Source organism: Lycorma delicatula, chromosome 5 (assembly GCF_047948215.1).
Source record: "Lycorma delicatula isolate Av1 chromosome 5, ASM4794821v1, whole genome shotgun sequence".
Taxonomy (NCBI): domain Eukaryota; kingdom Metazoa; phylum Arthropoda; class Insecta; order Hemiptera; family Fulgoridae; genus Lycorma; species Lycorma delicatula.
In genome coordinates, this window is record NC_134459.1 from 82,414,691 (window position 1) to 82,427,196 (window position 12,506).

The window sequence follows — 12,506 nt, forward strand, 5'->3', positions numbered from 1 at the left end:
TTATGTTGTTCTAAAATTCAAATTAATTTTTTTATTAGAAATTTAATTGTTTTTTTTTTACCTTAGTTTAAGTTTTAACATTATTCTTTAGCATACCAACAATTAAAATATGTAGAATTTAATCAAATAAAATAAATTTGATTTTAATGGAAATTTTTGTAAGTGGTTCATCCAACCACTCTGTGAAGTATTTGAGTAGGTGGTTACTCATTGTAAGGAAATTCAAATTACTTTGTTCAGATATAATATTAGAATTGCTTACTTTGCGTACTTAAAAGAGTTCTTAATTCATAATATTTGGTGAAGCGACCCCATTAGTTAGGTTGTTTTTTATTTAGGGAATAGTTTTTGTGTTGTAATTTGTGGAGTTTTCCCAGAATTGGTTTACCGTTACAAAATACAAACTCTTCAAGTGTGTTGAAAGGTAATGAATAATGTGGTGTATGATGTAGGTTTGAAGTCATTTTGATGATTTTATTTACCATGATCTATATATGTGTATATTCCAAGATTTAGATTGTGTTTTAATTGTGATTGTGTTTCCCAAGATGTGATTTTAATTGTGTTAAATAGAAACCACTAATGTGGCAGTTTTTTTATTTTGCAGGAGCCTGTAATAAAATAAGGTTGTAATCTCCTTCACTGATATTAATTCCATCATTGCTATTCCATGTAATAACAATTTTATTCTCATCTTTTACAAAGTACATATTTCCTGCAAAATTATATTGTAACTTAATAGCAATTCTTGCAAACTTAAAAAAAATGGAAAAACATATAAACATAAATTAAATATACACAGCTGTATGGAAGTATATATGTATAATAATATGTATAGTACAGCTATAATAACAATGAAAGCAAATTACCTAACATATTCTTAATATATGATGATTTTTAGTTTGTAAAAGAATACTACAAAGGAAATCCCATATGGGAGTTACCAATTTTATAATTAAAAATGTGAAAACTGGAATTAGTAATTCTGAGCAATTATTACCCCAATCTCAATTTTACCTATGTTGCAATATGTTATATTAGAGGTGAACATGAAGAGAAAACAAGAGAAAAAATTTGCCAGAACGTTCGTAGATATTGTGAATGAGCAGTAACGAAAAGGGCAATGTTCATGTTCGGTTACGAGATAATGAGAGACTCTGTAATCTGTCTGTGTAGTGATGGAGTCATGTTCTGATGTGAATCCTTTTCTTTGTGCTGGTTGTGAGCATGGTATATCTGGTTTCATTATTTTGTCCGAAGACCAAGAGAAATTGGAAAAGTTTTTTTTGATCACAAGTGTTTTGCCGTGTTCTAAAACTTGTCCAGATTGTGGTCACTCTATGAGTCTGGACAAAAATAAAGGTGGCTTTCGATGTTACAATCGAGTAGGAAAACCCGACTGAAACAGATAGAAGATAAAAGTTAGTTGTGGTAGTTTAGGTTAGGTTTCCTTCACTACTGATTAATTGCTCAGAATTACAGAAGATTTTTAATAGAATAGGTAGTTTAGAAGGTAATTCTGAGCAATTGCCCTTTTTGTTCATTCACATGAACAGTTTTCAACTGCTCATTCACATTATCTGTGAATGTTCCTGCGTCTCTTTTCTTTTCATGTTGACCTCTAATATATCATATTGCAATATGGGGAAAATTGAGGTTGGGGGAATGATTGCTCAGAATTACCCTGGAATTATTAAATAATTGAATTGTTTACACTGGGTGCTATTATATTAATATGCAACTTTAAAAAAGTATAAATAATAGTGGAGTATGACTAGAAATTCCGAATATATATTTAGTTACTTTATTCATTCTAATGAACTAATGTATGTTCATGCATAATCTATTAATGTATGCTGTTTTATTCATTCTAATGTAACTTATCTTACTTATACTTAATTATCTTATTTATATTCAAAATGGATCATGTTTATAATATTATAGTTCGTATAATTATTTGATAGATAAGCTTGTTTCTGAAAAGAAATTTCTGTTATAATTTTCGTCGAGGAGCCATTCTTTTAATGCTGATTTAAATTGTGTAACCATTTTTAGTTGTCTGATGTCTGCAGGTATTTCATTGGAAATTCAAGGTGCGATAAAAATATGAAATCTATGGAAAATCAACTTGTTTAGTTGGGCAGTTTTATGTGATGCATATTTGCATGTTGTAAGCAGTGTGAATGTAGTTTGTGGCAGGCCACTTTATTAAATATTACCTAGTTGATCATTTAAATAAATTTTTTAATACCACTTAAATTTGTTTTATTTATAATAACATTTTTTTTGTAGGTAAGCTGTTGAATTATTATTTAATGGTAAATAATAAAAAATCAGTTGATTGATTAATAATTAATGTATTCTGTATTTATTATTTCTAAATTAAGTTGATTAATAATTCTGTATTTTATGATCTTCTGATCACTCAGAAAATTGATATTTAATTAAAATGATCCAGTTATTTAATTGAAGCACATAAATCTACTGCAAATTTAAAAAGCCATAAAAAGTTTGGATAAAAAAGAATTAATATTTTGAGACACTTGTTTTTTGAATATATTGTGTCTTTTTTTAATTGGGATTATAATATAATATTGTGCGATAATTAGTTATTGGGTTTTGGAACTAAAAGGAATATTTGTTTGTTTTTTTTTAACCAGATTATGTAGTGTTATATATTAACACAAAAACATTAGCCAACATTTTTGTTTTGAAGGAATTATGATAAGTAATAAATAGTAAAATTTAATTTTTAAAATTTTCTTTTTTCTAGAGTTAAATGTAAAAAAAACGTTCTTTGTACTGTAATACAATTATAGTACAAAATTTATCAAATAACGACACAAGGGATTGATAAATGTTTAGGGAAAATCAGCTAGTTATAACTGTTACTTTATTAATATTATATAGTTATTGCAAAATGAGGTAAATATAATGAATGAAAAATAAACCACAAATGAGTATCATTAGGTAATTTTGCCACAATATGAGGTTACTTAAGTTCTTAATTAAATTAGTTGGTAAGTTGGTGGTGCTTTTGGTTTTTTATGTGGAAGTGTAACTTCAAAATAATGCAACATAAAATTATAAAGATAATTTAAAATTTTTTATCAGCACTAAGTACATTTATACACTTTGATAAACAACTTGAATATTTAAAATTTGAATTATTTTTTGTGCCAGTGGCAACTTATATTTAACAAATGGTGCTCAAAATCTAATGTGAAACTTCATGGTCTGTATCAATAACTCTAATATACTTCTTACAGTAGTAATACCTCTTACCTATTACTATAGCTGGGAATACCCTAAAATTATTGTGATAATGGGTAAACATGTGGGTTAGTAATCTATAAATTCATCAACTGCTCACCAATTGCTAATGATTATGTTGTTTGACTGAACAGTTTTCAGTTTTTTATGCTCCTTTTGATAAGAAAGCTTAATTACTTTATCTCTGTGTTTTTTATGATGATTACTTACATCATTTGGTATCATATCTATGGTTGGTTCAGTAATGAAATGATGATCTTGGTTAAGATTGAATGAAGTACTGAAAATAGATTTGGAATGTTTATTTGTAGTAACATCATTGATTAAAATTAAAAACAAATATGGTGTGTGCAAAGTTGGACTGTAAATGAGGAAGACAATAAATCTAACAGAAATAGTTATATAAAAGATAAATAAAAAGTGTAGTGTAATGTAGTTTCCTGACTGATTTTATTTTATAATAAAATCTAAAAAAAATTGTAATAGCTGGATTCTGTTTCTAAAAACACATTGAACCAGGAGTAATTGAATGCAATGTAAGTATACAGTATTCACTAGCAGAACTTTGGTCAAATGTTTAGAAAGTTGGTTGTTATATAATTTTCATCAGTAGTTTTGAAGGAATTGATTTAAATTAAATCAAGAACGTGAAAACAAATAAGATGGTAAAAAATTTACAAATTTATATATTTTTTTTATAAATATAATTGCCAAAGGTAAAAACATTTTTTTATGTGTTAGAATCAAATGGTTTTATTTGTTTATTTATGTATTAAATCTTTTATTTATGTTTGTTATTAAATAATTATATATTTTTCTTCTGATGATGATTATTTGGTAATCAAGGAGTTAATCTGTTTAAAAACTTTTACTTTTTTAGTAATAGTTTGTGCTGATTAGCATGCTTGCGTCTAGTTAGTAGCTAGCTCTTCATTCAGTTCCTGGCAAGGATTGGCATTCTTTTATAATCACATCTTCCTCATTAAAATGTGTAGAAGCATGCCTGAGATAGTCGCAATAGGAATGGAATGCAAAGTTGGCAGGAGTTTTACAAATTCTCCCTACAATTGCAGAACCTGGACAGTGTCCCTTGTTGCTGGATGATTCTATCGGGCGTGTTTTTAAGGGTTTATTTTTTAATGACTGGTCTAAATTTTTCAAGTTTTGTGTTATTTTTAATTTTTAAGGACGGATTTAATACCATTCCAATCCGTTTTTACCAGCACTCTTGAACCCATTTTATGGTCCGACTGCGGTAGGCTAGGCTTTTGAAACCTGTCCTCCCGATGTAATTCCCCTTCAGACCGTCCACTGAAGTCCTTTCGGTGCTAATGTTTCATAGGCTAGTAGGAATACGGCACAACGGGGCACTAACTGTATGGAGGGAGCAATTCGCTCCCTTCTCTGGAGGGAGTCGCAATTGCTGATTGATTTAAGTTGATTGTAAGTATTACAGGATAGTTAGGAGAAGCTGTTCATCCACTTCTTTGATTCTGCCCTTCACGGTTCATCTCTGCTGGGCTCTCTTCCGGACTCCTGTCCGTGACGGGCCAAGTAGAGGGTCTTCTTTCTTCTTCATCTTCTTCTTCGTCTTACAGATGATCTTTTCTTTCTTCTTTGGCCTGCACTTTCCAAGAATTGGCAGTAATCGGAATTACATGCCATTAAGCTTGGTATTCCCGTGGCTCCGAAGAGCTGAACGGGGGAAAGTGCAGGTTTCTTCTGTCTTCTTTCTCCCATGCTGTCAGTGGCTGCTGGGCTGATGGCTGCTGGGCTCGTTCCCTCTTCTTCTTTCTTGAAAGGAAGGAAATAGGGAACTTACAATTTTTGGTGATACCTATTCGCGATCACGGTTTAAGGGTGGCAATCGCCTTTTGTAGAAGAAGTAAATAGCATATTTCCTACGCAACATAATATTAATCTCCAGACACACTTGTATCCGGAAAGGGTTGGGAGGGATATAGTCGAAATAAAATGAAATATTAAGAAATTCTTAAAAAATTTAAAATTATTCTTGATATCCATTTTGATTGTTATGTAATTTTTATCAGTAGTTTTGAAGGAATTGATTTAAAGTAATTCAAGAACGTGAAAACAAATAAGATGGTAAAAAATTTACAAATTTATATATTTTTTTATAAATATAATTGCCAAAGGTAAACATTTTTTTGTGTTAGAATAAGATGGTTTTATTTGTTTATTTATGTATTAAATCTTTTATTTATGTTTGTTTTTAATTAATTACATATTTTTCTTCTGATGATTATTTAGTAATCATGGTGTTAATCTATTTAAAAACTTTTACTTTTTGTAAATTAATAATTCAAATTTGACTGTTTCATGCAGAAAGAAGAAGTAGTTCAGTTTATTTTACTTGATATTCAGCTGGCATTATTTTTAGTAATGAATTCTGTAGAATAATAATATCTTCAATCCTTTAGAAAAAAATTGAGTTTTGTTAAACAATAAAAAATCAGCACTGTTACTCAGGAAGTATTGAGATAAATGACATCATCAAAACTTTTAATATTGATATAAAGAGAGTTTCAGCAGCAAAGTTATTCAACTATAAATCCAAAATATTAGTATTCTGCAGTGAATATTTTACATATACATCACACAGTATTTCCTGAACCTGTGGCCCTAGAATGTTGAAATTTTACAAGGAACTTAGAATTAAAGGGTGTTGGAGATACATGTAACAGTTTATTTTAAAAATTCCTTGAGTGTTAATAAAAAAGATTTTGATTTGACTTAAGAGATGTTATGTGTCCCATTTTATAAACAAAAAGCAGAAATTATTTATATTAATTTATATTCCCTAATATTTTGTTGAATTTTGCTATATTACAGACAATATTTTGTAGGATTTGAAAGGGTTTTCAACTTTTCAAAATAAAATTATGAATATTTGAATTTTTAGTTGGTCAAATGGTAAAATTCATTAAAACTCATTTTTAATAATGTACTTTTACTGCAAATTAATATCACAATTAATGCCCATTCATTTTAACTTCCCTGACTAATGAAGTTGAAGTTTAGCGTTTATGTATCCATTTTCCTTCTAAAAAAAACTTTTTTTTATTCTTAAAAAAGTAAGCTCTCATAGACTTTTCGTTAATTTAATTTGGTTTTAATATTTTTTTAATTTGGTTTAATATTACTAACAATAGTTACTGCAGATAAAGAATGATCACTGTTCCAACTTGCAGCATTATAACAAACTGGACTTCTAATTTGCCTCTTTCAAATTTTTTAGATCTTAAATTGAGTGCAATTCAAGAATAACTTAATCAATCTTCATAAAATTTTCATGTGCACAACTTCAGATACACTAATACACCATATCCAAAATGAAATGAAATTGATCCAGTAGTTTTTGAAATTTTTGAACTACAAAATTTTATACATAGTCCTCTAAATATGTTTATAGAAATATAAGAAAATCCTAATTTAAGTGAATGGTATTTTTGAACTCCTTATACCTCAACACAAAGAAAATCCATTTTTATCCTCTCTCCCCCACCATGCAACCAAAAGTAATACTGTATTTTTCTCAAAAAATTTGTTAAAAAAATAAAACTTAATTGGTATCAACTGCTGTAGTCATTTACCATCAATAAATGACAATAACATACAATCATACTGAAATTCAATATTTAATGTTATTGTTCTGTGGATCATGGTTTATTCGTAGACAGTCTTCAGTTTCTGAGATGCTACTTCCTGAAACAATATAAATATTAGGGTTGTCAATTTGGAAAGCAGTGCAAGTTTTTACAGTTGTAAGGTTGGAATGCTCATGTAGTCTGCTAATAATATTGAATAGTAGGATTATTATTGATATAATTTTCTTTCATTTTAAATTATTATTATATTGAAATTTCTTATCTCTTAGATAAGCATTATTAGGAGCTTTGGTGAAAGTAAATCTATTGAAAAACAATTTATAGACATTATAATACTGGTTGAGGCTGCTACTGCTTGAATCATAAGTATTATATTTATTTTTATGAATATAAGTGAAATAATTCTATATGTTAAGTCTATTTAGGATCCTCTCTGTTAAGTAAGTGTAGTAATTATGTAAATCAGAAAATAATTATTATAAAATAGACTCAAATTATGTTTGTTATAGAATAAGAATTAACCATTTTCAACACTTTTGTTGATGTTTTTGTGTAAAAAACAGGAGGAACATTAGATGTACTGTTCTATATAGCATTAATGAACTGATTCAAACATTAAATGAATATGCAGAAACATCAGGTTTATTTATTTAATATTATTGTAAAACTTATCAGCAGAGAAGCATTACTTTTGTAAAAGGAAATTTTTAAACAAATTGGTCAGAAAGTCTTTTACATCATCAGAGAATCTATTGAGAATAAAAACTAAAGGGTAATAAGGTTCTTTCTAGTTGGCCAGTCTTTTATCTGTCAACTAGGCTATTAAAATTTTTTATTGCCAAGTTAAATTTCTCAACTTTTACATTATTAGTTTTATATTTTGAAAAACTTAAGTTATATAAGTTTAATCTAATAATTATTTTAAATCTTCCACCCTTTGTGTATATTGAAATTTTGCTTTCTGTGTAAAAATGTATTATTTTCTGGGATCATTTTACCAAATATTGCAAATGAATATTGTGGTACACAGTTTGAAAGAGTAGTAATCCCAGGTTGCTTATATTGCTGAACTTGTAAGTGATACAAATTATATTTTGGAGTTTAATATTGGGAGAGTTTGATTAAATTTCTCTTTTGGAAAGAGCTAAGTGAATTATGGCCTAATGAAAATTGAATCTACTACACAAATTGGTTTAAAAATTTAAAACAACAGTACAACAAAAGTAATTAAAAAAAAATTAACTTATTACATAATGAACGAACACAGGTCAACAAAAAAAAAATAATAAAAATAAATAATTTGGAACTGAGATAAATGTAGGTGAATTAGATTGTATTTTTTATGCGGAATCTTAAAAAGAAATCAATTTTTCTTCACCACCTCAGATTTTTAGTTATGATCATTTAAAAAATTGAGAAACTTCTTAAATAGTAGAATACAAAAATAATAATAGTTACAATTAAAATTCCTACCTTTATTTTGCAAACATTTACATTTATCCTATTTTTTTTTTTCTTATTTTCCTTTTGTGTTCAGTGAAGTCTTCTCTTTTTATCATCCAGCAGTAGTCACTCATCATAGATTTATCCCATCTGCCTTGGTAACATTGTTCCATTTGCAATATATCTTGATGGAACCTTTCTCCTTGTTGGTCACTGATCATCTAAGTTTAAAGGGAAAAAGTCCAAATGAAAATGTAAAACATGAATTTTCAATGGCGTTCTGCAGCCTAAATTTTTGTGATTACTAAGACTTCATTTATAAGCTGATCATGGTTTGCAGCTTTTTTGTTTCCGAGAAAACTAGTGACAACATCTTTGAATGACTTCCATGCTGCTAGTTCTTAAGGATTCAGTTTGCTGTCATATATTTTCACAAATTAATTTTCTTATTTGTGGCCTGATGAATATTCCCTCTTATAATTTGGCTTCTCTTAATTGTGAAAAAGTCTTAGCTAAATATTTAAAGCCGTCTCCATCTTTATTTAATACTTTTACAAAATTCTTCATCAGGCCTAATTTTATGTGGAGATGTGGTAAAATAATACAATCTGCTTCAACAAGGGGTGTATTGACAACATTTTCCTTTCCTGAAGTAAACTGATTCTTTTTGGCCAGTCTTTAACTGCGTAATGTTTATCTGTAACCTGACTATCCCACAGACACAAGAAACACATATATTTTGTAAAACCACTCTGAAGACCAAGAAGAAGCCCTATCGCTTTCAGGTCAGCAATGATTCACCATGAGTGTTCATCATACTTAATAGTTTTTTTTAATTTTTGACTTGTTTCTTTCATTCCTGCAGCTTGTGTTACCGATATAGAAGAACACTTATTTGATTTATGCAACAACACTGCCTTTAAGTTTCTTTTTGATTAGTTTATAAATAAACGCCAATCATGAATAACATATTCAGTGTCCAGTTCAGACATTAGCCCCCCCAACATCATGGCAGGAACAAATTAAACCATCTCTTCTAAAGTATTTCAGTAAATTTTTGTTTTTATTTCTATATATTGAAATTTTAGTATCCTTGTTTAATAAATTCCATTCTTTAAGACATGAACCTATGAGTTCTGCATGTGGTTTTGACAAATGCAAGTCACGAATTAGGTTGCTCAGTTCTGTTTGTGTGATGAGGTGAGGTTCAGTATTTGATTCTTCTGGAATGTAATTAATATTTATTGAAGTTTAGGATTCATCGGTTGAGCCTTGTTTTTCCAAGATTTTCAGAGATTTCTTTCCAAGAAGTTGTAACAATCTGAATCTGTAAATCAACACCATGAAGTACTGGTCTCATAGCTGAACTAAAATTTGGGTACGCAATACTGCTTTTATGTTTGAATTGAAACCAATAACATTTGTTAAGCAAAATTAGCAGTCATCATAATGATTAGTAGGCTCTCGCCAAATCATAGGTATGCCAAAAGGCAAATGCTCTTTTTTTCCTTTTAGTTACTGGGTTAGTTAACATAGCATTTGATGCATGCAATGTGTGGAGCCCAGGAATTATCTTGGTCTCCCAAGGAACAGTCAAAATAATGTTTGTAAGCAGTTTTCTGCAGATTCTATGCTGGTTTTCATTGACTTTTTGTGGTGAATTCTCAGCAAACATAACAGAGTATTTAGAGAATTTCTACAAGCCTGATTTTTATTCATTGTAAAATTCAAAATGTTTTAATGAATGAAAGTTAACTGAAATATTACAGAAATACTTAATCATAAAAATAATTAAGTTTTAATTTATAAATACCTAATTACTTAAAATACTTCATAAAATTGTTTAACCATGGAGTGCAATAAAACACAGCATGAAACACACACACACAGACACATGCACGCATTCATACACACATAGTACAACTTGAGAAATCTTGATGTTTAATAAAATAATACCAAATGTTTTTCTGTCACAAAAATCTTTCACTAAATTTATGGTATCCCTTATGAAACAATCTTTATAATATGTGTATGATAAAACCACTACCACAATTAAAGAACAGAGCAAGTCATACCAAGACTGAACGAAAACTGAAGAAAATTTCATCATGTTGAATTAATCATTACTTAACTCACTGACATGTCTGGCTTGACGTGAAATGACATCATTTGACTGAAATATAGGTCTACAGTATGCATCACAGTATAACTCAGATGTGAATTAGCAAACATGCACATGTACTAATTTATTTGTGTTGTTTGTTCCGTGAATGATGGAAGAAATAAATTTAAGGGGTTGTAACTTTATGTAGGGGGTATACCAAAATGAAACGACTAGGACTAGGTAGGGAATCTTGGAGAGCTGCATCAAACCAGTCAAATGACTGAAGACAAAAAAGAAAACTTTATAACGTTACATGATGGGTTTTTTCAGAATACATATTCAGATTTAGCATGTAAAATACTATATAGAACACCTATTCCCTTTTCAGTTCCAAATTTTATGTTGACCAGTGTAATTAACAATGCTGTTTTGACATAAGGGAAAAGGTAATTTCCCATTTATATTATATATAAAAGACCTTTTGGAATTATATCAAGATTCAAACAAGGTTATTCAGTTAGTAAATTCTTATTTAAAACTTTTTTGTGAGTTATATTAACCTTGAGCATATATTACATTTTTAGATAGATTTAAAAAAATTTACATACTGAATGTAATTTATGTGTAACATTGAGAAACTCTTTTTATTTTTAATTACTTGTCTTTTAAGCAAATATTGATTAAAGCAGAGTGGCTGTTTTAAATATTTGTTTTTAAATTAATAAGTAATTAAAAATAAATTATCAGACTCATGAGGTAATTGATCTTTCAATTGACTTCAAAAAATGCACTAAAAAAGTTTTTCATTTCTTTTTTAAATTTTGAAGGTGGTACTTTGTAAAAAAACAAAAAAAATACTTTATCATAATGACTAAGCTATTTATTTATTTTGGTGTTACTCATATGTTATCCAGCTTCTGAGTAATTATAACCACCGAATAATTTTTTTTTGTTAAGACATTGATTTATCTAAAAGAAAGTTACTGTGAAAACAGTCCATGAGATGAACTCTTCAAAATAAAGAAGGAAGAATGATTAAAATTTGTGCATTTGATCTTTGAGTAAAACAAAAATAAATTTAAAAAAATCTGAGTGGAGTTGACAACTCCTTTTTTTAACTACTTCAAAAAAAATGTGGAGGTTCTCAAAACTATTATTGAATTGCATTGTGTACCTATGTACACAAGAGAAAAATACCATTACTTAATGTTGGATTGCTTTGTAGTAATGATTTTTAGCCTGGTCTAATTTATTTGAAGTGTATTTATATAAAATTCAAGAAAATTAGAAAATTTAAAGTATAAAAAAAAATCAATCCCTGCTGTCCAGAGAGCTTGCCATGTCGGGAAGCCAACTCTTTACATTATTTTTAACATTCCTTTTCTTATTTTTATTAAGTTGTGCATTCCTTGCCTTATAGAGCTATTTAAAAACGCTGGTTGAAAAAGAAGCTCTTTTTTCAACTAGTGTTTATTGTACATATTTTGCACATGTATTTTACATTATTGTGTTATGTTGGTCCCAATACACACAAAAAATTGGAAAATAATGCCATTGGAAAGTTTTTTAAAATTCCTTTTTTGACATTGGCATTGAATAAAGAGTTGATAAGTTGTTATTAATTTGGTACTTATTCAAAAAGTTAAAATGTAAATTTAATGAATTGGAAAAGCTTTATTCTGCTATTGAATCGACTGTAAATAAATTCTTAAACTCTACTTCTTTAACAAGGTCTTACCTTTTGTCTTCATTTTTGGTTTCTCGGGCAACTTATTTGAGATTTGCTAAAAATCATTAAGACTTGCCTTTTTATGCAAATTATATTAAAATGGGTGACCATTTGTTATTACGTTTCTTTTTTTACCAAGAAGTCTTTGATTTATTTGTAAAATTTCCACAGAACCAAAATTTATGAAAAAAAATCAACTGTGGGTTAGATTGCTTTTCCACATAAATTTAGCTCTTCAAGATTTTGGGCCTAGAACAGTTGCCCTGTTCAGCCATTTCTATTATACTACTACTATATTCTGAAAAATAATGATTGATTCTTCTTTTTT

The 12,506-nt window shown here is 28.5% G+C and overlaps 1 protein-coding gene across 4 annotated transcripts in view; it reads left to right on the plus strand.

Annotated features, from left to right (window-relative positions):
* Positions 1 to 12,506, plus strand: part of LOC142325137 (small G protein signaling modulator 3 homolog) — a 127,944-nt gene that overhangs the window by 447 nt on the left and 114,991 nt on the right. The window lies entirely within an intron of this gene.